At 44.1% G+C, this 24,500-nt stretch overlaps 1 protein-coding gene across 10 annotated transcripts in view; it reads right to left on the bottom strand.

The window, feature by feature from the left end:
• GCNT1 (glucosaminyl (N-acetyl) transferase 1) overlaps positions 1-24,011 on the bottom strand; it is a 203,491-nt gene extending 179,480 nt beyond the window's left edge. For 9 of the 10 annotated variants that reach the window (XR_002731832.3, XR_002731831.3, XR_002731830.3 and 6 more), the window contains exon 1: positions 6,554-6,698. The gene's annotated coding sequence lies outside the window, so the exon portion shown is untranslated. Of the gene's footprint in view, positions 1-6,553; positions 6,699-23,462 lie in introns of those variants that run through there. The other variant, XM_023213319.2, reaches the window with a different exon arrangement.
• Between the last annotated feature and the right edge of the window lie 489 nt (positions 24,012-24,500).

Here is a 24,500-nt window from a genome sequence, read left to right as displayed (position 1 = left end):
AATAATCACCACCTTCTTGCTGATTTTAACTACAAACCCAATCTCACTCCATCTCAATCCCTCCCTGTCATTAAGCTTTATCCAGTGCTGCTACACCATCCCTGGGTGACTGCAAAAGCACTGTTTGTTCACATCCACCCTCCTCCTCAGGGTGGCTACGTGATCGCACAGGCTGTGCCTGCACAAGTCTGGCTCAGGGGGCTAAAGCCTTTTGACCTGGCCCAGCTGGGACACAGTGCTGCATTTTTTCTAACTGCTCCACGCAGAATAGAAGCCTTTCTTGCGTTTGCACAAAGACACCATACGTGCCAGCAGGACCCACCTCTCTAAACTATTCTCTACACAGCAACAGCAATCATTTTACAAACTCAAATTAGGCCAGGCACGGCGGCTCACACCTGTAATCCCAGGACTTTGGGAGGCTGAGACGAGAGGATCTCTTGAGGTCAGGAGTTCAAGACCAGCCTGGCCAATATGCTGAAACCCCGTCTCTACTAAAAATACAAAAATTATCTGGGTGTGGTGACACACATCTTTAATTCCAGCTACTTGGGGCAAAGGTTGCAGTGAGCCGAGATTGCGCCACTGCACTCCAGTCTGGGTGACAGTGCAAGACTCCGTCTTAAAAAAAAAAACACAAAAAAAACTCGAATCAGAGTCAGGCACAGCAGTGCCTGCCTGTAGTCGCAGCTACAAGGGAGGCTGAGGCAGGAGGATCACTTGAGCCCAGGAGTTTGACGGCAGTGTGCTATGATTCCTCCTGTGAATAGCTACTGCACTCCAGTCCAAGCAACATAGCAAGACTGTCTCAAAAACCAAAAAGAATCTCATTGGAAATTGGAGAAAATGAACTGGAGGAATGTGGGTAACACTACTGCCTGCCCTAACATGGAAATTTGAGAGGATATTTCACCATATCAGGGATTTGCCTAAGAACATTTCTGGGAAGAATGTAGGAAGTGCTACCTGGCCTAGTACCTGCCTTTGAGAAAATGTGAGAGAGATGAACTAAAGAAGTATATTCAATTTTTCAGTAGACTCTAGAGAAAACATAAAGGATTCAGGGCTTGCTGGGTCTAAAATAAAATTACTTCTAGTCAGATATGGTAGCCCATGCCTGTAGTCTCAACTACTTGAGAGGCTGAAGTGGGAGGATCACTTGAGCCTAGGAGTTCAACTGAAGTGTGCTATGATCACAGCTGTGAATAGCCACCGCACTCCAACCTGGACAACAAAGTGAGACACTGTCTTCAAAAAAAAAAACAACCTCAAATCAAAAACCCTTTAGTGGCCAGGGGTGCTGGCTTACACCTGTAATCCCAGCACTCTGGGAGGCCAAGGTAGGCAGATCGCTTGAGCCCAGGAGTTCGAGACCAGCCTGGGCAACATGGCAAAAACCCATCTCCACTAAAAATACAAAAATTACCCAGGCATGGTGGCGTGTGCCTGTGGTCTCAGCTACTCAGGAGGCTGAGGTGGGAGGATCACCTCAGCCTGGGAGGCAGAGGCTGCAGTGAGCCAAGATCGTGCCACTGCATTCCAACCTGGGCAACAGAGTGAGACCCTGTCTGAAACAAACAAAAAGTGGGTTTCCACTATGCTGACATTAAAGTCCAAAATCCTAAAAATGACCCAAGAGGCCTCATCCCCAGACATATTTTCCTCTTGATCTCAACTCTTTCAGCCTGTAAGTTTATCCCCTAATGTACTTCACTAACTCCTACTAATCTTTCAGCCTTTTTAAAAAAATTTTATTTTTTACAAAAAGAGATGGGAGTCTCGCTTTGTTGACCTGGCTGGTCTCGAACTCCTGGCCTCAAGCGATTCTCCCATCTCAGCTTCCCAAAGTGCTAGGATTACAGGTATGAGCCACCATGCCTGCCCCCAGGCCTTATTTTAAATATCATTTTTTAAGCAGACCTTCCCTGAACAGTCTCTCTCCCCTAAACCAGGTTAGGTCTCAGGGTCACATGCTCCCCTAAGACCCTGTGCATTCCTAAGTACCCCTTAGGATTGTGATAGCCTGAGCCGGTGTGACTATGTGTTTGTCTCATAAGCTCATAAGCTCATAAAGGCAGGGACCCTCCATCTCGTTCACAGTTGTGGCCCAGGAGTGAGCAATGCCGGGCATCTAACAGATGCTCAGTAAATAGTTGTTCAATGAATGCCTGAATAAATAGATTGCTCCAGTACCCATGACTCTAATGAACAAAAATTTGGCTACCTCTTTAGCATAGGAAAAATCAATCACGGGAGGATTTCTTAGTAACGTTATTGCATTGATGACCAAATACATGCAGATTCCTCATTGGAAACAGAAGAACAATCAAGGAAGCAGAAACTCCAGGTGCCTAGTGACAGCAGTTAACATTTCACGGTTTAGATTTGCATTTGTGATCACAACCCTACTGTAAGCTATAAATAAAGAGTTTCACCAGGGCCAGCTCACGGGTGGGCAACCAATGCAGTCACAGTGGACCCTGTGCTTGGTTTAATGCTCTGTGGTCACCATGTTCAAATTCTTAATTTTTTTAACAAGGGGCCCCACAAATTATGTAGCCAGTCCTGAGTTTTACAAATTAGTTTGATTTCTGGAAGGGACCAGTGGATAGCTAATCCCCAGCTAAGGAGGCATCCTCCATAATCAAGGCTGTTTTCAACCTCCCTGAGCACATGTAAGTCCTAATAAAGAGGGTTACCTTTCTAGGACATGTTTTCTTATGATATAAGTTATACCATACATTATGTAGCGCTCCCTTTGAGAAAGTTGAGATTTTTCAGATTACAGAAATACACAGCAGTCTTTGTTTTGTTGCTGTTAGCTAAAAAGAGGTTAATTTTTCTTAAAACTAAATTCTACCTAAAACTACCATAGAATTCCTTGTTCATTTCCAAATTTTTAAACTTTATGAAATTTAACAAATGCACTGAACACTTGAAATTTCTTTGGAGATGGAAACTGGCAGGGCATGCTTCTCAGAATAGGAAAAAGAAAAAAAAGAAAAGAAAAGAAACCAGCAGGACACATTGGCCATTCACAAAGAACACTGATTTAGTTATCTTTATGATAAAGACGTTTCAAAACATCAGACGTTTAAATCTACAAATAGCTTCTCTAGTCATGAAGAGTTTGAAGTTAATTGTTAAGCTTATAAATGTTTAGACCATCTCAGAAACGTTTAGACCATCTTAAATATAGGTTCATTTTGTTCCTCAACCAAAAATGACTTTGTTCTCCAGGGAACATTTGCCTATGTCTGGAGACATTTGGGGTCGTTTAACTGCAGGGAGGGTGCACTGGCATTTATTTAATAGGTAGAGGCCAGAGACGCTGCTAAACATCTGCGATGCACAGGACAGCCCCCACAACAAAACTTATCTGGCCAAAAATGTCAAAAGTGTCACAATTGAGAAAGGCTGGCATTTGCCTCAGATAGGAAACGTGACAGCACTAAGCCATGAATCCAGTGACAAAGCCAAGAATACAGACAGTCTCCACAAGAAACACATCTGGTTATATGAACAGTCATTTGGGAACTCCCTTTTTAAGACAAGGAGTTAGACATTTGACATACTGACCTGGAACCATGAATACATTTCTCATTAGAATAAATAAAAATAGTGACAAGAGTCCTTGGTTGGCTCTATAAAAAAATATATATATATATATACAGTATAGCTGAAATACCACACACTTCATAGAAAACAGAATTTGACCATTGATCATTTCCAGTAGTAATTTCTGTTTTCTATCACTTTCATTTCATGAAAAATATATAATATCTACATCACAATTCAGAATTTTCCATTCATCAGCGAATATAATCACCGTGTACATTAGCAGTTTTTAAGGCAGAGCTTTGCAAACAGATGATGCATGAAACAAGTTTGATTTTATTCTTCGTGGGTTTTTTGTTTTAAGATGGGAGTTTCACTCTGTCGTGCAGGCTTGAGTGTAGTGGCACAATCCCTGCTCATCCCAACCTCCACCTCCCGGGTTCAAGCGATTATCCTGCCTCAGTCTCCTAAGTAGCTGGGATTACAGGCGCCTACCACCACACCTGGCTGATTTTTGTTTTTGCAGAGATGGGGTTTTGCCATGTCGGTCAGGCCGGTCTCGAACTCCTGACCTTAAGTGATCCGCCTGCTTTGGCCTCCCAAAATGCTGGGATTACAGGTATGAGCCACCATGCCCAGCCTCGTTGTGTTTGTGGTTTGGATTTTTTTGGTTTTTTTTGTTTGTTTGTTTGTTTCTTTTGAGACAGAGTCTCGCTCTGTCACCCAGGCTGGAGTGCAGTGGCTCAATCTTGGCTCACTGCAACCTCCACCTCCCGGGTTCAAACAATTCTCTGTTTCAGCCTCCTGAGTAGCTGGGATTACAGGTGCCTGGACACCATACCCAGCTAATTTTTGAATTTTTAGTAGAGTCTCACCATCTTGGCCTCACCATCTTGGCCAGGCTGGTCTTGAACTCCTGACCTCGTGATCCACCCTCCTCAGCCTCCCAACGTGCTGGGATTATAGGTTTGTGCCACTGCGCCCGGCCCTCTCTGTGTTTTAAAAAGGAAACGATATGAGCCAATATTTAAAATCAGGCTTTACGTTTTTTATTTTTAAGTAAAAGTTCTCAGCTATTCATGAAAAAAAAAAAAAAAAAAAGGAAGAGCTGCCTACATTGCATGGCTGCATGGGAATTCCTGCATGGATACTGGGTGGAAATGGTCACTATCCACCCAGATTTAGCAGGTTCCTCTGCAGTCACCTAGGCCCATTCAAGCACTCTCGTGCATTACCTGTTTAGTCCACATGGATAAAGTGGATTTTGTGATCCCAGTTTTAGGGAAAAACGTTTTTCTTACTGTTAAGCAATTCAATTACAAATGGAAAAGGAGTAACTCCTTAAAAAGTGAGTGGAAGTATTGCTATCATTAATCAAGAATGAACTATAATTAGTAAAGGATAGAATCTAGTACAAACTTGGGGCCAAGGCTAAGGAGGTCCTTTACAGGGCCAAGCTGAAGGACGGGCAGAGGAGGTGGCAGTGACCGTCAAACCCTCATCATGAAATGGAAAAAATATCAACCTCTCGGCCAATAAAACACTTTTTAAAAGTAAATTCACAGTTTGGCATATTGCATTTAAAATTAAAGGAGTTTGCCATTTCTAAGAAATCAGTTTCCCAAAAGTATCATTTTAAAGGCCCGAAAAAAATTCCTTTAAGAAAAAGCAGGTATCTACACAGTCTGAGTTTTCCTCCCTGCCAGAACTGAAATCTGTTACCAAAGCCTCCAGCAGGGGGGCCTGCCTGGAATTGCCTAAGCTCCTAGCAGGTAATTTACACAGATCTTTAAAAACTATTAACCCCTCCTATCCCCCTCTATAAAACAAACTGGTCTTTCAGAACAGCTCTGTAAGGGGGGCAGAATGCCAGACGAAAAGACAACTTCCAGACCATGTCTCTCACCTCCCACCCATCAAATTCAGCCCACAAAAAGCTGTGGCCGCATTCTTATCTCGGCACCATGGCTTTCTTTGAACACCATATATCCTCCCAATTGGCCTCTTGCCCCATTATGTGTGAAAAACCGACTCTTTTCTGCAGAAAGAAATAACAAGGCAAAGGGTGTACAGGGCAACGTTTATATGCATCTACAGCATGCCAGATGCCTACAGAACCTACCTCGGCCTAGGTGGCCAGTGCCCCAGCCCGGATCTGCAAGCGCCCTCATCCACGCTGGGAGAGGGGAAGAGGAGAGGGAGGCGTGACAGGTGAGGGTGCCTGTGCTGCGCAGAAAGCGCTGCCAGGAGAAAAGAAGCAGTGAGCAAGGGCTTCTTGCATTTCAGAAACCTAATAACCAAAACTTGGAGGAATCTGCCTGAGATAATTTAAAAGAAGAGGAAAGAGAAACCTAGGAGGGGGTGAAATGCGTTTAAGACGAATCACTTTTTTTCGTAATAGACCGTGCGCGCGAGTTTCCTTGACTGCCGCGAGAAGAAAGCAAGCGAGGAGCAGGAAAGGAGAGAGGCTTCGGAGCCCCTAAACTAACGTCTCCTTTTCTATTAGTAATAGTTTGCTCTAGAGCGTGTCATTTATTATCCTAGCGTTGGCCTCTTTATCAGTAAAGTAGGGGTGAAAATGCCTCTTAGCCGGGCTGGGGTTAGGATTCAATGAAGTTAAATGAAGTTAAGCCCCTGGCACCCAAGGGATGGCAGCGAGTCTTTTCGTTCCCTGCCTATCTACGCCCGCAGCCAACCCCTCCGACGTCTAAGCTACACGGACCAGGGTCAAGAGACCAGAAAGTGACTTTCGGGGGACACGGGGCACCGGCGTCCCAGCCCCACTGAGCGGACATAAAATGAAGGTGGAAGGAGGACGCGCCGCTCCATCCCGGTACCGGGCGCACCCGGGTTCTGCTTCCTTCTGTGCGGCAGAGCCCAGCCCGCCCGGGGCCAAGGGGTACTGGCTGAGAGCCGGCTCCCTCCCACTCATCCTTCTCTGCCCTCCCCCACCGCTGGGCGGCCGAGCAGGGGAACACGATGGGGAGTCGGTTACCTGGAGTGGGCGTCTGGTCCCGGAGTCGCAGGAGGATGCGCTGCCGCTCCTGGTCCACCGAGATCCTGCCCCGCGCCGCGCTCTAGACGCTCTGGACCTGCGCCGGCAGCCCTTGCACCGGCGGAGCCCGCCCCGGGGCCGCCCCCAAAGGCCCCGCCTTTCTAGGCCCCGCCCACCACGTCCCCGCCTCGCCCACCTGCGCGGGCGCGGGGCTGGGGACTTGCTGCGGACTCGCAGTTCCCGCCTCGAGGCAAGGGCGCCCTCTGGGCACTGACTTAGTCTTGGAGTAGCGCTGCGGTCCCAGTGCTTCCTCGCTATCTTCCTCACTGTGCTCTGATTCTTAGAGCTATGTGTGTGAGCGGCGTCTTTTTAAACATTTTATGCCTCCCTTCCTCGAAAGCAGGAAACTCGAGAAATGCTGCCTTTTCTGATTTTAAACATGAAAATATGTTCTAGAAAAACAATATAATTAAATTCCAAGGTTCTTGATATGTAGTTTAGAGATAACCATGTAGGTGTTTCTTTTCTTTCCCCTAATGAACCTTGCTTCCTAAATTTAGCGTTTAAGAACTCATTACATTCATGTGTATTTCCACATAAAAATTAAGATCAAATTAAACTGTGGAACAATCCACCGTGCTCTGGAAAGTAGGAAAAAACCTTCCCCGCCCTTATAGCACAGAGCTGTGTGTCAGTTATAAAAGTTGCCACAGTTCTCTTTGTAACAAGAGGAATATTGTAGCTGTGTCTTCTTTCTTTGGATTTTTAGCTCCTATAAAACAGAACGAGGTCTTAAATTTGTTTCCATGTTGTTATAAAACAAAATTCTGGCCGGGCGCGGTGGTTCACGTCTGTAATCCCAGCACTTTGGGAGGCCGAGGCGGGAGGATCACGAAGTTAGGAGATTGAGACCATCCTGGCTAACACGGTGAAACCCCGTCTCTACTAAAAATACAAAAAATTAGCCGGGCGTAGTGGCGGGCGCCTGTAGTCCCAGCTACTCAAGAGGCTGAGGCAGGAGAATGGCGTGAACCCGGGAGGCGGAGCTTGCAGTGAGCCGAGATCGTGCTACTGCACTCCAGCCTGGGCGACAGAGCAAAACTCCGTGTCAAAAAAAAAAAAAAAAAAATTCTAACTTGGAGGCCATTAGACTGTGATATGTTTGATACCTGCCTAATCTGTCAACAAAAATTAACATAAGATGATGGTGTAGAGGAAGAAAGACTTTCCCTCTACTCTCTGAGGATTGGATGACTAAGTCTGTGAAATAAATTGACAGCAGGTAGATTAACAAGAGAAAAAGTATGCAGATTTCTTGTAGGGGGTAGCACAGGAAAGAAAAATTAATATTCCCTCTGTCTCCCCCAACAAAAACTGAAATTTTAGGAGCTTGTATACCCTCTTCACTGGGGAGAGACAATTTAGGGGAGAGGAAATGATTTTGGGGAAATCTCCTGAACTCCTTCAATGGCTAGCTTTGTTTAATGTCTCATGAAATTTTTCACAAGCAATTCAAGCATAATTGTTAAGAGCAAGTAAATTAGGTAAATGTAAATGGAATAAAAGTTTATAAATAAACTTAAAAAATGATGTTTTATAAAATTTGTCTACTTAAAAACAGTTTTAAGAATCCTTTTTGGTAACTTGAAATCTCAAACATATTAAATTAAGTAATAGATATTCATTAAATGTCTGAGTCATTTGTAAGTTAAAATACTGACATATTAATTGCTAAACATAAGTTTAAAGTATAGCTGGGGCCGGGTGCAGTGACTCCTGCCTGTAATTCCAGCACTTTGGGAGGCCGAGATGGGCGGATCACCTGACGTCAGGAGTTCAAGACCCGCCTGGCCAACATACCAAAACCCTGTCTCTACTAAAAATACAAAAATTAGCCAGCATGTGCCTGTAATCCCAGCGACTCGGAAGGCTGAGGCATGAGAATTGCTTGAACCCGGGAGGTGGAGGTTGCAGTGAGCCGAGATCGTGCCACTACAGTCCGGCCTGGGCAACAAAGCAAGGCTCCATCTCAAAAATAAATAAATAAATAAATAAATAAATTAAAGTATAGCCGGCCGTTTGCAATGGCTCATGCTTATAATTTCAACACTTTAGGAAGCCAAGGTGTGAATATCCCTTGAGCCTGGGAGCTTGAGATCAGCCTGGGCAGCACAGCCAGACCTCACCTCTACAAAATAAAAATAGATAAATTAGCCAGGGGGGTTGCCAAGCAATAGATTTATGAATTAACTTTTAGAACATATCTTGTTTGTCAGTTGGATACTGCCTGTATACCATAAGTGTAATCCATTTTGTGTGTGTGTGTGCATGACAGGGTCTCACTCTGTTAGTCAGGCTGGAGCACAGTGGTGCAATCACAGCTCACTGCAGCCTCAACTTACCCCTGCTCAGGTAATTCTCCCACCTCAGCCTCCCAAGTAGCTGGGACTACAGATGTGTGCCATCACGCCCAGCTAATTTTTTGATATTTTTTGTAGAGATGGGGTTTCACCATGTTGCCCAGGCTGGTTTTAAACTCCCAGGCTCAAGCAATCCACCCACCTCAGTCTCCCAAAGTGCTGGGATTACAGGTGTGAGCCACCTTGCCCAGTCCACTTATTTTTAATTCCTGCAATTCCTGTATGTTACACCCATAAATCTATACAAGTAGTTTAGAAGGTATTTCTGGAATGCTTAGGGGTGTATCAGTCAGGGCCCAGTCAGAAAACAGAAATCACAGCAATTATTTTTACAGAGAATTTAAGGTCATGAAGACTGGCAAGGTAAAAACATTGCCGTAACAGAGAGAGAGTAACTGCAGGAAGCAGCTGCCCTGCACAGAGCTGGGTAGAGGGGAAGTGTTGGGGTTATTAGAACCTAAGAGCCAGGAGAGGACCCCTGGTTGGCTGGGAGTCAGACCTCAAAGGAGGGGGTGGTACTTAGCGTCAGCTAAGGTAAACATTGAGGCTGGATGGTACAGGGTGGATTAAAACAAACAAACAAACAAACAAATCTAAGAAACTGGAACCAGCTGCTGCTGCAGCCAGGGAGAAGAGCCATTGCTTGGTAACATGGACAGGAACAGTAAGCAGCTATAAAGTAGCAAGTCCCTCTCCTCAAGCACCCCTTATAAGCAAAACCTGATAGGAAATGTGATTTGCTAAGTCTCAGCCCTGGCCCACTGAGCAGAGGATAGAAGCTTGAGTCTGAACTCTTAAGACATACTTCAATAACCAGCACAAGGAGTAAACTCATGATCACAAATATCCAACTCTCCTAATATTATAGATGTGGGAAAGTGTCTGATAAACACAGCTGTCATAGTAATGATGAATACAATAGCAATATATTCTTAAAATGTCATAATAAAACTGTAGTTACAAGTACAATCAAATAACGGGACAGAGGCCGGGCATGGTGGCTCATGCCTGTAATCCCAGCAGTTTGGGAGGCCGAGGCAGGCAGATCACTTGAGGTAAGGAGTTCCAGACCAGCCTGGCCAACATGGCAAAACCCCATCTACTAAAAATATAAAAATTAGCTGAGTGCGGTGGTGCACACCTGTAATCCTAGCTACTGGGGAGGCTGAGGCATGAGAATCAGTTGAATCCGGGAGGTGGAGGTTGCAGTGAGCCAAGATCATGCCACTGCACTCCAGCCTGGGCGTGGCTCCAGAGCAAGGCTCCATCTCAAAAATAAATAAATAAATAAATAAGAATACATTAAAAAAAAAAATAAGGGGATGGTGTTGCTTGACCTATACTTTGTGTTACTGGAGAACAGTGAAGATCCTCTCCTCCTTTTATTTTCTGAGAAACCACTAACTACATAGAACCACCTTTCCCCAAATGACTTAGGTAAGCAACGTGGATAACATCCTTTCACACCTACGACAAGGCCATAGACATGCCCTCCAAATTTCCATTCTCATCTTATAAATGGTTAGCTGAACCATTTGCCCCTACTGATCAATCTGGGCAAATATCTTACTTGATCAAACTTCAGTCAAGCTTTTCTCCTTCCACCAGGTCTTTGCCCTTTAATCTAGTCTCAGCCTAAACCAGCACTGGAATTGGGAATAAGCCCCTTAACGTTCTGTATTAGTCTGCTTTCACATTGCTATAAAGACATTTCTGAGACTGGGTAATTTATAAAGAAAAGAGGTTTAAAGGCTGGGTGCGGTGGCTCATACCTGTAATCTCAGCACTTTGGTAGGCTGAGGCGGGCAGATCACGAGGTTAGGAGTTCAAGACCAGCCTGACCAACATAGTGAAACGCTGTCTCTACTAAAAATACAAAAATTAGCCAGTCGTGATGGTGCATGCCTGTAATCTCAGCTACTCAGGAGGCTGAGGTAGGAGAGTCGCTTGAACCCAGGAGGCGGAGGTTGCAGTGAGCTGAAATCATGCCACTGCACTCCAGCCTGGTGACAGAGTGAGACTCTGTCTAACAAAGGAAAGAAAAAAAAAAAAGAAAAGAGGTTTAATTGACTCACAGTTTTGTATGGCTGGGGGGCCTCAGGAATCTTATAATCATGACAGAAGGGGAAGAGGCACATTTTACATGGTGGCAGGTGAGAGAGAGCAAGCAAGAGCAGGGAAAACAGCCTTAAAAGACCATCAGATCTCCTGAGAACTCACTCACTATCACAAAACAACATTGGGGAAACCACCCCCAGGATCCAATCACCTCCACCAAGCCCCTCCCTTGCCACGTGGGGATTATGGGGATTACAATTCAAGATGAGATTTGGGTGGGGTTTGGGTGGGAACACAGTCAAACCATATCACATCCCTTCCCAAGAAGCCCCTTCCCAGCTGACCACAAAGAAATTATGTCCTGATCAATTGCCTGATCAGGCCATCTGCTCATCCCACTCCCTGATACTGGTTCTTCTTCTTCTTCTTCTTTTTTTTTTTCTTTTTTGAGACGGAGTTTTGCTCTTATTGCCCAGGCTGGAGTGCAATGGCACAATCTCGGCTCACTGCAACCTCCGTCTCCCAGGTTCAAGTGATTCTTCTGCCTCAGCCTCCCAAGTAGCTGGGATTACAGGCATGCGCCACCACGCCCAGCCAATTTTGTATTTTTAGTAGAGAAGAGTTTTCACCATGTTGGTCAGGCTGGTCTCGAATTCCTGACCTCAGGTGATCTGCCCACCTCAGCCTCTCAGAGTGCTGGGATTACAGGCGTAAGCCACTGCACCCAGCCAATACTGGTTCTTTTTAACATTGTTTACTAGTCCCAGTAAAAAAAAAAAAGCCCTTTTCCGCCTTACCTTTCAAAAACTTGCAGATCTTATGGTTGAAGCATTCTATTAGAATGCTGTCCCTCCCCTATTGCAACATTCTCTTCTTAGGTTGCAATACTCCTTTTAAATAAAGTCTCTCCTTACCTAGGTCTGGATTTGGTTTTTATTTGACAGTTCTCGTTGCTGTGATCCAGCTCAAGACTGGAACTCACCTAGGGACCTCCACAAGCCCCATCCAGGTAAAGGTGCCATGTTCAGGACTTGAGGACTCTTGGGTGCGTTCAAGTCTTGAACTAGCGCTCTGGCCATCTTGTCTGTTGAAGAACAGTAAAAGGTTACTTTGATTGTTTTAGGCAAAGAGATGCTTTGGCCCTCCTGTGAGACTTCTGTGCTTTTTCAGCTCCTCGACCTGGGGATTGTTCGAGGAAATTAATCAACTGAGACTTTTTCTTGGCTCCTTTAAAGATATTTTCTTTGGGCTAACTATTCACTAATGCCAGGGTAACTCTCACTCTATCAGATGCCGTCCTCTTCCTCCACTGAGTATATGCCATTATGGCACTAATTCAGTTTAATAGCCTCAAAAATGGCAAAATTTACTAAAGGTAACCTAGAACCTCAAAGGCCTCTTTGGGAAACATGAGATCTCCCTAAACCAGCTCATCTAAGACTGCTCCCTTCCCATCATCCTCATCCCTCCGTTTTTATCACTTTAAACCTTCTCTTTTGTTGCCTTGAATTCTTTAATCTGTCCACTTCCTTCACCCCTCTACCCATTCCTACAGACCTTTTCCTAGCCACTCCAGCTCCTCAACTCATGGTCACTCAAGATTTAGGCTTCCCTTCTGTTCTGACCACCTTCTCTTCACACCATTGGTGAAGGAGGGATCTTCTGCACTAAATAGTATGAGATGGCTGAACAGATGGCACCCAATACTGGACAGATGAGATTGGCTACAGTTTTTTCAGTTACATACTCACAGCCTAAGGGATGAGGAGGTTATTGCATGCCAGGCAGAACCACACGGGAATTGCATTTGAAAGTAGACTGAAGCAGCAGGGGCTGGGTGAGGCAGGCTTTGTAGTAATGGCACAAGAGTGACGTAACCTTTTGTTCCATGGGAGGATGTAATTGGCTTGTTCAAATAGTTCTGTGGGCTGGCAGGGAGGTAAAGCTCCTTAGATTGAGGATTAAGTAGGGTACAGCTGGTCTGGCTGAAGGGGAAACTAGCTGGGTAGGGAGACTTTCCCACTTCGGGGGGATATGGTTTCGATCGGTGTCCCTACTCAAATCTCATATCAAATTGTAGTCCCAGTGTTGGAGGCGGGGCCTGACGAGTGTAATTGAATCATGGAGGTGGTTTCTAATGTTTTAGCACCATCCCCCTGGTGCTGTCTTGTGACAGAGTTCTCACGAGATCTGGTTGTTCAAAAGTATGTGGCACCTCCTCCCCGCCTCTCCTCCCCCTGCTCCAGCCATATAAGACGTACCTGCTTCCCCTTCAACTTGCGCCATGATTGTGAGTTTCCTGAGGCCTCCCCAAGCCATGCTTTCTGTACAGCGTACAGAACTGTGAACCAATTAAACCTCTTTTCTTTATAAATTACCCAGTCTCAGGTAGTTCTTTATAGCAATGCAAGAATGGTCTAATATAAGTACCTAGATCATTTCTAAGTAAGATAGAATAGTGGAGCATAATTTAAAGCTTACATAATTTTTTTTAGTACAGGGAGGCTAAATATATTTTGGTCTGCTAATGATGTGCTCATTCTTGCCACATTGAAAAGTTGTACTGGCCAGGCATGGTGGCTCATGCCTGTAATCCCAGCACTTTGGAAGACCAAGGTGGGTGGATCACCTGAGGTCAGGAGTTTGAGACCAGCCTGACCAAAATGGTGAAACCCCATCTCTACTAAAAGTACAAAAATTAGCTGGGTGTGGTGGCAGGGGTCTGTAATCCCAGTTACTCAGGAGGCTGAGGCAGGAGAATCACTTGAATCCAGGAGGCAGAGGTTGCAGTGAGGCGAGATCACATCATTGCATTCCAGCCTGGGTGACAGAGTGAGACTCCATCTCAAAACAAGAACAACAACAACAACAAAAAAGAAAGAAAGAAAGAAAGAAAGAAAGAAAGAAAGAAAGAAAGAAAGAAAGAAAGAAAGAAAGAAAGAAAGAAAGAAAGAAAGAAAAGTTGTACTATAAGGAGTATATGGCTATTAAAAAGTCACAAGGTATATAACCTTAAGCTTGACTAGTCTGCTACAATATGCTGGTGTATGACAGACAGCTAATTATCTACTTCATAGTTTTCTCGGTAGGTATATTACTTTGCTAGTATGTCATAACAAAGTACCACGGACTGGTACTTCAAACAACAGAATTTTGTTTTCTCATAATTCTGGAGGCTGGAAGTACAAAATTGAGTGTTAGCAGAGTTGGGTTTCTTCTGAGGCCTCTCTCCTTGGCTTGTAGATGCCAAGATTAATATTTCTTGGGCCTTTAATATTAAACCTTTTCATTAATATTTCTGTTTTTAATGGTAGGCTTTCCTCATTTTAAGATACCTGACCCTTAGACAACTGATCTTTGCCACCACCTCTCAACAGATGCTTCAGCTGGTTTTGTCAGAACGACACCAACCAGTGTCCCCAGGAGACTGCTTCTTAGTCCCTGACTCACCCCATGCAGGAGGCTTAGGATTGCATCTGAATTGCTCAGTGGTGAATAATGTTCATTTATCATCAACAAAAGGAAGGTCAACAGTGCTGATCTTTGCCAGAGACTTGTTTTCCTGAAAAATAGCACTGGCTAAAGAGCTCTCCTCATCCTTTTGTGATAGCCACCCATCCTCTTCTTTCAATAACCCTTTTGAATAGTCTCCCCTTGCCTAAATCCAGATTTGTTTATTTTGACAAATGCTACAAAATTAGTTTCGAATTGTTTTAGAAATTTAATCAAATTGCATTGAAAGGAACACGAGGAAGACATAAAAGAGTAAGGTACGACTTCCAAAGCATGAAGATGGAGAAAGCAAATTCAATCATAAATATACCGTCCAGGAAAAAAACAAAGTGTGGCTCCTGAGTATGCAAATTCCAGGTAGTGTAAAGCCTGAAATATGTTTCTAAAACCCATACATGTAAGTTCTTCAATGTTTTTAAAAAGAAACAGGTTGATCCCTTTTAAGAGCAGGCAGCATTTCTCAGAATGGCAACAAAGCTAAAATCACACACAAAATAGTTTGATATAGTTAACTTAATACATTAAAGTGTTAAATGTATGCATAACAAAATATATCATAAGCAAAGTTAAAAGTCAAACTAGAAAACATATGCAATAGCATGTAAGCAAAAATTAATTTTTCAAATAAAGGGTTTTTACATAAAAATATGCACCAGGTGAAAAACGGGCAAAGGGCATGATAAGATACTTCACTAAAGAAGAAATCCACATGAAAAGATGCTCAATTTCAATAGGAATTGAAGAAATGCAAATTAAAACTACAAATCACTTTTTACCTGTCAGATTGGCAAAGTTGAAAAAGATTGATAAACACAATATAGATGAAGGTGTAGGAATACAGATTGCTATGCTGCCCTCTGTCATAGAGATCTCTACAAACTTTCTAGAAGGCATTTGGGCAACATGAATACTTATTAACAACTATTCATCTAGGAATTTATCCTATGTAGGAAATCTTACAAATACACAAAGATTTCAGAATCGAAAGACTGGAAACAATGTGAGGGTTGTTAAAAAATACTTTTCAGAAAAAGATAAGGTCGTGACTCATACAAATATAAAAGTGCACATCTGTTAAGGAATTTATGCATATGATATGAGGGAATCAGGCATATGTTATAACCATTTCAAAGGAAAAGTCAAAAAGCACAGACTTATCTGGAGTAAAGGAATGTTAAGATGAATTGCAAATGGAAATTAAAACTGGTATTTTCATAGGGTGGGGATGGTGGGAACCAGTTAAATTATTGCCAGAGAGGACAGAATTTACACACTATCAGTTACATATAATTTATAAAAAGTGGCGAACAGGGCTGGGCTTGGTGGCTCACACCTATAATCCCAGCACTTTGGGAGGCTGAGGTGGGCGGATCACCTGAGGTTGGGAGTTCAAGACCAGCCTGACCAACATGGAGAAACTCCGTCTCTACTAAAAATACAAAAAATTAGCCGGGTGTGGTGGCACATGCTGTAATCCTAGCTACTCAGGAGGCTGAGGCAGGAGAAATGCTTGAAACCAGGAGGCAGCGGTTGTGGTGAGCCGAAATCGCGCCATTGAACTTCAGTCTGGGCAACAAGAGCAAAACTCTTGCCTCAAAAAAAAAAAAAAAAAAAAAAAAAGTGGTGAATATCTCAAAGACAATTGGACAAGGTTAGAGTTTATAACCTGGAAAGTATGCTATAGACAATGCTAATTTTCATTTAAAAAATTTTAAAACAGCGTTCATTGATAGAGAAATAATTATGTTTTGTGACTGTCACAAAGCTTTAAAAAATGATGAGGGATACTACACTATATTGTCATAGAATTTGTTCAAGAAAAGCAAGCAAAATCAATATATGTATTATCTCCAGTGGTGAAAGACATGAATAAATAATGGATATGCAGTCCTTTCCAGGAATGTTTACATTCTACTTCTTAAATGTTTAAATAAAGAAAAATAGGCCAGGTACAGTGACTCACCCCTGTAATCTCAACACTTTGGGAGGCCAAGGTGGGCGGATCCCTTGAGGTCAGGAGTTGTAGACCAGCCTGGCCAATGTGGTGAAACCCCATCTCTACTAAAAATACAAAAATTAGCCTGGTGTGGTGGCCTGAGTCTGTAAGCCCAGCTACTCGGGAGGCTGAGGCAGGAGAATCACTTCAACACGGGAGGCGGAGATTGCAGTGAGCCAAGATTACGCCACTGCATTCCAGCCTGGCTGACAGAGCAAAACTGTCTCAAAAAAAAAAAAAAGGAAAGAAAGAAAGAAAAGAAAAATGTACATATATATGTGCTTTTACAACTATCATTTGTCAGAGAGGAAAAAGCATCTTTCCTCTAGCACGTTAGGTTCAGTAGCCAGGGCCTGTGAATTAAACTGACAAAAGGCAGATTAACAGCAGAAAAGGTTTCTTTTGGCTGGGTGTCGTGGCTTACACCTGTATGTAATCCCAGCACTTTGGGAGGCTGAGGCCGGCGGATCACTTGAGGTCAGGAGTTTGAGACCAGCCTGGCCAAAATGGAGATAACTTGTCTTTACAAAAAATACAGAAATTTAGCTGGGCATGGTGGTGTGCACCTGTAATTCCAGCTACTTGGGAGGCTGAGGCACAAGAATCACTTGAGCCCAGGAGGCAGAGGTTGCAGTGAGCCGAGATCGTACCATTGCGCTCCAGCCTGGGCAACAGAGACTCTATCTCAAAAACAAAACAAAACAAAAAAGAAAAGGTTTATTTTGTTTGCATATCTAAGCTTCACAGAAAATAAGTGAAAATCCCAAAGAGGTGCTTAGACCCAGGAGCTTATACACCATTTTAACACAGGGCGATAAAGTGTGGGAAGCTACTAGACAAGGAAATGGGGAGAGGCTGGCCTTCTCTGGTGGGGATAAATTGTGGAAAGGTAACTGGGAAAGGTATGGTAATTAAGGCTTGTTTAGTGAGGTATGTTATGCAGATTAATTGTTCACCTTATTCTCATATGGGAGAGGGCATCACCTTTGCAAAGGGAAATTAGGCTCTGTTTGTAGGTAGGAAGAGAGAGGGCAAAGAGTTTTGCTTGTGTCTGCTGTTTCTCATTTGCCTTTAGTTCAAAATAATCCTTATGCAAATATGTCATGTTTTGAGGTGGCATATTCTTTTTTACTTTTACTTTTACATTTTATTTGCTTTTCGTTGTTGTTGTTTTCTAGAGAGACAGGGTCTTGTTTGTTGTTGCCCAGGCTGGAGTGTAGTAGTGTGATCACACCTTACTGTGGTCTTGAACCAAGTAGCTAGGATGACAGGTACACACTACCCCGCCCCGCTAATTCATTTTATTTTGTTTTTGGTAGAGACAGGGTCTTGCTTTATTGCCCAGGCTGGTCTCAAATGCCTGGCCTCAAGGGATCTTCCCACTTCAGTCTCCCAAAGTGCTGGGATTACAGGCCCTGCCACCATGCCCCGCCTGGGGTAGCATATTCTGATCCTTTTCCCATTGTTTCAGAAAGATGTTTCCATTTTGGAAAAACGTAAAATAAATAATAGCAAATTTAGCATTTCTGTCCAAAAGAAAATAACATGTACAGTGAGCAGATGCCCATCAGGGTGTTTACCAGCAAAAACAAGTTAAAAGAAGTACCTGTCTGAATGGATCAACACATTGCAGCATATCATATTCATACAATGGAATAACATTTCGGAAAACAAAATTCATTCACACTTCAACATGGATGAATCTCCAGAGCTTATGTGGAGATAAACATGCCAAACAGGAAAGAGTACAAACCATTCGATTCATGTTTATATATTTGAAATTCTGGAAGAGGCAAATCTAATCTATAGTGACAGAAAGGAGAGCAGTTGTAGCTGGGGCTGAGTGTGGGGAGAGGAGGGCGCTTACTTTTTGGGGTCATAGAAATATTCTTTATCTTGATTGTGGTATTGCCTGGGTGAATCGGTTGGTCAGAACTCATTGAACTATACACCTAAACAGCTATATTTTATTAAACCATGCCTCAATAAGATTGTTTTTGCTGTTGTTGTTTTGAGATGGGGTCGTACTCTGCAACCCAGGCTGGAGTGCAGTGGCATGATCACAGCTCTCTGTAGCCTCAGTCTTCTGGGCTCAAGCCATCCTCTCACCTCAACCTCCCGAGTACCTGGAACTACAGGCACGTGCCACCAAACCTGGCTAATTTTTGTATTTTTGGTAGAGATAGGGTTTCACCATGTTGCCCAGGCTGGTCTCAAACTCCTGGTCTTAAGTAATCTGCCTGCCTTGGGCTCCCAGAGTGCTCAGATTACATGCACGAGCCACCATGCCTGGCTGTTTGTGTGTGTGTATATATATGTGCGTGTGTGTGTATATATATATGTGTATATATATATTTATTTTTTAAGTATCTGTTAGTAAAGACTAGAGGGGTAAACAGAAAGCAGACAGCATGTGTTGAGCAGGATCTGGACTCTCTGAGTTTGCAGTGATGATAAGCTTTCAAAGAGCAGAGACTCTCCGGGCTTCTGAAAGTATTCCTGGACTCAGTGATTCCTATCTGGAAGCCATCTGGACAAAGACGGCTGGCGCAGACATGCCACTAAATGCACTCTTTTGAGGGTGAGAGTGCATAGAAGTTGTGAGGCATTTTCACAGTTTCAGGAATCCAGCACAGCAAAGGAAGATGACAGGGTCAGGGCGTACTGGACACAGGGACTGTGGATTCACATGCTAAAGAAGACGGAAGAGCCAGGGGGCTCACAGAGTTGTTTGTTTGTTTGTTTGTTTGTCGAGACGGAGTCTCCCTCTGTCGCCCAGGCTGGAGTGTAGTGGCACAATCTCGGATCACTGCAAGCTCCACCTCCCGGGTTCACGCCATTCTCCTGCCTCAGTCTCCCGAGTAGCTGGGACCATAGGAGCCCGCCACTACGCCCGGCTCATTTTTTTTTTTTGTATTTTTAGTAGAGACGGGGTTTCATCATTTTAGCCAGGATGGTCTCGATCTCCTGACCTCGTGATCCGCTCGCCTCGGCCTCCCAAAGGGCTCGCAGAGTTTTTTTAAGCTGAGCACCAAAATGCCTACGCTAAATGAACAAGAATGTTCTAGGTATAAAAATTGTTTAATAAACATCCTCCATACTGACGTGTAAATATTGCATGAAGTGTGGCAGAGGCCCCCTCTGGTGGTAATGTGCAAAATCACATGCGTAACTATAAAAAAGTTAAGAAATGGGGTGAAAATTAGCCCTAGTGTTTACATGCATTAGATGTTAGAGGTATATACTAAAGAGGCAATTTAGGCCGGGCACAGTGGCTCATGCCTGTAATCCCAGCACTTTGGGAGGCCGAGGCAGGCCGATCAAGCCCAGGAGTTTGAGACCAGCCTAGGCAACATGGTGAAACCTATCTCTACCAAAAAAAAAAAAAAAAAAAAAAATTAGCTGGGGCGTGGTGGCACACACCTACGGTCCCAGCTATTTAGGAGGCTGAAGTGGAAGGATCTCCTGAGCCGGGGAGGTTGAGGCTGCAGTAAGCAGTGATCATGCCACTGCATTCCAGCCTGGTTGACAGAGTGAGACCTGTCTCCAAAAACGAAAAAGAAGAAAAAGAAAAAAAGAAAAGGAAGAAGCAATTCAGCAATATCCACCTACCATCCATATCTGTTCTTTTTTTTTTTTTTTTGACACAGGGTTTCACTCTGCCCAGGCTGCAGTGTAGTGGCATGCTCACAGCTCACTGCAGCCTCAATCTCCTGGGCTCGGACAGTCCTCCTACCTCAGCCTCCCAAGTAGTGGGATTACAGGTGGATGCTACCACGTCCAGTTAATTTTTGTATTTTTTGTAGAGATGAGGTATCACCATGTTGACCACGTTGGCCTCAAACTGCTGGACTCAAGTGATCTGTCCTTCTTGGCCTCCCAAAGTGCTGGGATTACAGGCGTGAGCCACTGTGCCCAGCCTAAACTGCCTCTTTAGTATATACCTCTAACATCTAATGTTTGGAAACACCAAGCCACCATGCTTGGCCCATATATGTTCTTTACTTTGCTTCTTCTCACTTAACACATTTGGAAAATCATTCCATATCAATTTATATAAAGTCTCTTTATTCTTTTCTGTGTCTACCCAGCACAGGGGCTATGCCATGATGTTCAAATAATTCCCTAATGGGCATGCCAGTTATTTCCAGCTTTTTGCTACTATAAACAATGCTACAGTGAATGTCTTCACACATATATAAACATATGTATAGTATTAATTGCCATAAGTGGTATTGCTTGGTCAAAATGTATTTAAAAAGTCGATAGGTCTTACCCTCTGTGTGGGGGAAGATGATTGGCAATAGATGCCATCAGACCTAGGCAAAAGAAACAAGTTCCTTAGACCTTGATAAAGGATAGGAGAATTTAAACTCTTAGAAGAGTGCATGGAGCTGGAGTTTCGGCAGCCATCTTTTCCACAGGGGCAAACTTCCCTGGGTGCTGTGTGCTGGCTCCCGTCAGTTTCTGCAAAAACTCTCCTTCTCTTACACCTTCTATATGTTCTGGAGACCCCGGCTATGTTCCTGACCAGAGAAGGGCACTGGAGTCACTCCAGTTCATTCCTGCATAATCTCTGCAAGGGGGACTTGAAGGTCAGTTTCCCAGGGTAAATTTTCTAGATAGATGATCCCCTAGGAACTCCCAGGCCTTAAGCTTCCTGATGACTCTTCATGTCTTCCACAGAGAAATTGTACCCATTTACATTCTCACCAGCAATATGTGGCTTCCTGTTTCCCCCACACACTCACCAGCAGAGCAAATTATCACAGGTTTTAAAAATAGTATTTATTGATTTACTTATGAAATGGGGTCTCACTCTGTTGCCCAGGCTGGAGTCCAGTGGTGTAATTGACCATAGCTCACTGCAGCCTCAAACTTCTAGGCTCAAGAGATCCTCCCTCCTCAGCCTTCTGAGTAGCTGGAACAACAGGCACGCACCACCTGCTTCGTGGAAAACTGACCTTCATTCCCCTTTGCTGTGGTCAGGGAAGAAGGCGCTGTAGTTGTCCCCTGTTCCTTGCCCTCCGCAGGTTGGCAGCTGAGGCCTCCAGAACAACACAGAGGGCCCAAGAGGGCATCAGCCTCCTTGTGAAAACAGCAAAGGGAGTTTCTGGAAGAACCTGATTGTTCTGTGTCAAAAGAATTCCCTGTATCTGGTGTCTCCAAATTCCATTAAACCCTCTCTAATCAGGAGCTTAGTCCCATGCCTCTAGGGAAGCTGGCCCTGTCCATTTCAGCTCCATGGTTCTAAATCCAGCAGGCATTTATCTAAACTTGTTTTACCTGTACTCTCAGCAGCATTTCAGACAAGTCATCACTCTTTGACCTTGAAACCCTTTTCCTCACCTGGACTCTTAATCCTCGTGGTTTCGTTTTCGTCACGCTTTGTCAGCCTTCAGTTTCCTCCTCACTCCACAGGCCTCTTAACCCTGCAGAGCTTCACGACTCAGGCCTCAGATCTCTTCTTTTTTCTCTCTACAGCCCTTCTGTATGGCCTCATCCAACCTCATGCTGTTAAGTACATCTAGATTTAACCTTGACATCGCCCTGATTTCTATCTCTAGTCTGGACCTGTCCTCAGAACTCCAGACTTATATTTCCAACTGCTTAGTTAACATCTCCCCTTAGAGGTAAAATTGGCGTTTCAGACAAACATGTCCAATACGCAGCTCCTTATCTTCTTCTCCCGGAGCCTCCTTCTCCCACTGTCCTCCCGGACTCACTCATTGACAACTCCATCTAGTTGCTCAGGCCAAAAACTCCTGCAGTCATCTGTCTTGCCTCTCTTTCTCACACAGCACACGCCCAATTCAACAAATGCTTTTGGCTCTATTTTCTTTCCTTTTTTGTTTTTCTTTCTTTCTTTCTTTCTTTTTTTTTTAGATAGAGTCTCACTCTGTTGCCCAGGCTGGAGTGCAGTGGCTCACTGAAACCTCCGCCTCCCAGGTTCAAGTGATTCTCCTGCTTCAGCCTCCCAAGTAGCTGGGACTATAGGCATGTACCACCACACCTGGCTAATTTTTGTATCTTTAGTAGAGACAGGGTTTCACCATGTCGGCCAGGCTGGTCTTGAACTCCGAAGCTCAAGCGATCTGCCTGCCTTGGCCTCCCAAAGTGCTGGGGTTACAGGTGTGAGCCATCAAACCCGGCCTGTATTTCAAAATATATCCAGATTAGGATCCCTTTTACCTACCTCCATTGCTACCACCCTGGACCATGCCACTGCTGTATCTCACCTGACATCTCCTGCTTCCTCTCATGCCCGCCATATAGCCTGGGATTACAGGCGTGAGCCACTGAGCCTGGCCAGTGTTTGTTTTGTTTTAAATCTGTTTTGGCTTTAGTATATTCTCAACATCCATAAAAGTGCTTGGCTCAAAGTAGGAGGAGCCCAATAATATTTGATGAATAAATGAGGGAATAAATGGATGAATACTTTATCTTCATATGGTACTTTGTAACTTAAGAACCATTTTCACATTTCTCTTACTACTTCTGATACTCAGATAGTCAGATAAAACCACTGTGTTAGTTTCTTTCTTTCTTTCTTTTTTGAGATGGAGTCTCACTGTGTCGCCCAGGCTGGAGTACAGTGGCATGATCTCGGCTCACTGCAAACTCTGCCTCCCGGGTTCAAGAGGTTCTTCTGCCTCAGCCTCCTGAGTAGCTGGGATTATAGGCGCCCACCACCAAGCCCAGCTAATTTTTGTATTTTTAGTAGAGACAGGGTTTTGCCATGTTGGCCAGGCTGGTCTCGAACTTCTGACCTTAAGTGATCCACCCACCTCAGCCTCCCAAAGTGCTGGGATTACAGGCATGAGCCATGGCGCCTGGTCGCAACTGTGTTAATTTCTTATTGCTGCTGTAACAAACTACCACACACAAAATGGTTATAAGCAATACAAATTTATTTTCTTACCGTTCTGTAGGTCAGAAGTCTGAAGCAGGTCTCACTGGCTTCAAATCGAGGTGTCAGCAGAACTGTGTTTCTTTCTGGGAGTTTTAGAGGAGAATCTATTTTCTTGCCGTTTCTAGCTTCTCGAAGCCACCCTCATTCATTGACTGTGGACCTTCCTCCATCTTCAAAACCAGCAATGGTCAGTTAAGTCCTTCTCATATGAAGTCACTGTGACCTCTGTTCCCACCTTCACATCCCCTGAGCCAGAGCTGGTGAAGAGAGGTGTCTCCGAGTCACACTGTGCGAATTGCCATGGAACAGAGTTAAGCTGTTTTCATGTTGATGCGTATCACAAGTGAGTGTTTTCCCCAGCTCTGAGTCAGTCTTTCTTTTTAAACCCAAAACCATATTATTAAGTTTTTAAAAAACTCATGATTGCTTTACTTCTTCAGGTTTCAGGTTTCTCAGACATAAAACCTTAAAACAGAAATGAATACCTGATGATTGCATTCCAGTTGTCTGCATTATCCATTAAGAGTCTCTGACCTTGGCCGGGCGCAGTGCCTCACGCCTGTAATCCCAGCACTTTTGGTGGTTGAGGTGGGTGTATCACAAGGTCAGGAGATCCAGACCATCCTGGCTAACACGGTGAAACCTCATCTCTACTAAAATTACAAAAAATTAGCTGGGCACAGTGGTGGGCGCCTGTAGTCCCAGCTACTTGGGAGGCTGAGGCAGGAGAATCGCTGGAACCAGGGAGTCGTAGGTTGCAGTGATTGGAGATCACGCCACTGGCCTCCAGCCTGGCAACAGAGTGAGGCTCCGTTTCCAAAAAAAAAAAAAGAGTCTCTGACCTTCTTCTGGTCCTAGGAAACCTCAAAGAATAATATTGTGTCTTCCATTTCATAGGCTTTAATGGGAGCAGGACTGTGGACGGTGATACTCGGCTTTTCCCTCCTTAACAGTTCACCTGTGGTCTGTCTGGTATGACTCACATTTTCTTTGTGTCTCAGATTTCCCACATGCGAAACAGATAGTATGATGAAAATATAGCCCACT

The sequence above is a fragment of the Piliocolobus tephrosceles genome, chromosome 14 (genome assembly GCF_002776525.5).
Source record: "Piliocolobus tephrosceles isolate RC106 chromosome 14, ASM277652v3, whole genome shotgun sequence".
Classification (NCBI taxonomy): Eukaryota; Metazoa; Chordata; class Mammalia; order Primates; family Cercopithecidae; genus Piliocolobus; species Piliocolobus tephrosceles.
This window is presented reverse-complemented; position numbering and strand designations above follow the sequence as displayed.